Genomic DNA, 2,314 nt, shown 5'->3' with positions numbered 1-2,314 from the left:
GAACACTCTTTTTCAGTCTGACTGAATGACAGCTACTTGCATCAGCTTCCCCGTCTCCTGCATTTACCTTTCACTAAATCAGTCTTGTTCAGTTTAATCTCAAAGTATTTTCAACGCACACCTATTATGACCTGTATTTCTATGACCAAGTTAAAAAAAAAAACCAGAACCAATAACAGGAATTTTTCATTGTCAAAAAATCAAAACTATTTTTAAGCCCCCTGTGAGTTGGACACTTCCTACCGTGATATTATCTCAGAAAATAAGGTAAATAAATAAGGTAGAAACAATGGGTGTGTGACGTGGAACACTTTGAACATTAAAGTCTGAAGCCTTGTAACACAGACAAGTTCCACTCTACTGTCAAAGTAATAACTGAGCTCTTGTCCTCACTCTTCCAGGTCTTCAATAGCCCAAGCAAAACCACAAACTAAGACCTTGCTGGACACTAGGATCCAGCAGTTACATGTGTGTGTCTTCACCTATGGACCAGCAAGCCGGACACGCTTTGTTGCAGAAGGGATGCAACCAGCCAGGTGACCCTCCTGTTACTCAGCCTGCTTTCTGCCCTCGCTCCCTGGCTGTCCTTGCCTCTCCCTCTGAACACCTCCTAGGAAAGCTGTTCCTACATGCTGCTGGAAAGGAAAGGAAAACAGCCTCCTTCTCTCCACCCTTTGAACAAAGCTCATGTGGGGGGAGGGAATACTCCTGCTGCTCAATACCACCATGGAGAACTATTTCAACTATTTCAGAGACTCAAAGCATCCACTGTAGTCTTTTTTTTTTCCCTCCCAAACTCACTAATGCTCAGTGCATGTCTGATTGCAATTAATGCTGTCATGCTTTGGAGACCACACGGGAAATCATCTGCAAGTGGGACTGAATAATGAATAGAACAAACTGGTGCATTCTTTCTACTCTGCCAGTCATGAAAGGTCTTCTAATCGAGCAACAGCTTTCACAGTAAGCTTTGGATCTTGCAAGGAAGCCAGTGATAGGAGGTCGTTTGTACACTTTTATTTTGATTCAGTGACCTACAATTTTAACACCATTAGAAAAATTCAAAGGGTAAGATTGCAGTTTCTGTAAACACGTATACACAGCAGAACTTCTCATATTCCTCACATAACATGGGTCTAGATTACTATTTAGCAACAGGAATAAACCATAGCCAAAATATTTTTCATTTTCATAAGAAATAGCAAAGATCAGACCGACAGTTACAAACCACAAGTTAATCTGAAATTAATGATTAACGATCTTAGAGGTCTCTTCCAACCTTAATGATTCTATTCTATGATTCTAAAATAACACTTACAATAATAAAGTGTTATTCTACGGTTCCGTCGAGAGAGACACAAACTGAACAGTAACAAGCTGTCTCTCTCTCTTTTTTTTTTCTTCCCAAGGCATTTGCACTGATATGCATAAAGGATGGTGTCACATAGCAACACACTGATTTAACAAGCATGGTAGCAATACAGTTTTCTTCAGACACGTCTGCTGACGTAGAAGTATTACTCACCGGTGATTACTCCTAATAACAGACAGGAAATTAATTTCTCATACTTACATGTGCTCACTTTTGGGATTTTTTTAGCAAGGCTGTTCTGGACTGGGGTATACATTTCATTGGAGGAAAAGTGAAATAGGCAACCAAACAGCTGACAGCTTTCAGTGAGAACAAAGCCTTTAATCTGGTGAATGGGAAATGAATGATCCCATGTGCTGGAATCAAGGCTGTTGAGGATCTGACTATTTTCCCTAAAGGCGTTGCTCCCAAAACTTAGCACCAGGCATAATGCTTGGTGTAATACAAATAAATCAGCTTAATAAAGAGATAAATTTCACTGACTACTTGGAAGATCCTGTGAAAAGAGCCTCACAATAGACTAGGCAGTCAAAATATAAGGGGAAATCCACGTAAGTAAAAGAGACAAAAAACCCTGATGCGTTATTCTGAAACTTTAGCTTTTTCCCACTGTACAAAGACTAAGATCAACTTCTGTGAAACAAAAGCAGAGAGACAATGCTTTGGATTAATTACTTCTCACTAAAGCATCTGTGATCCACCCCTTCCAGGAAGAAAAAATTTTGAACCCATCCCTCCGTGCACTGCTGGTTCAGGGTGCCATCTCATGGGGACACAGGTAATATTCTTTTTCTTTCGTCACTGATGCCTGCAGTTACTGCACCAGCTTCCTTTGCCAGGCTGGAACTATGACTCAAAATCCCCTGCCTTACATTTGTCCCGGAAATAATGCAAGCACACTCACATTTGTCGTGTTTCCTCAGTCATTTTTTTTCCATTCAG

This window comes from Pygoscelis adeliae, unplaced genomic scaffold (genome assembly GCF_000699105.1).
Source record: "Pygoscelis adeliae isolate BGI_AS28 unplaced genomic scaffold, ASM69910v1 Scaffold6, whole genome shotgun sequence".
Taxonomy (NCBI): Eukaryota; Metazoa; Chordata; class Aves; order Sphenisciformes; family Spheniscidae; genus Pygoscelis; species Pygoscelis adeliae.
This window is presented reverse-complemented; position numbering follows the sequence as displayed.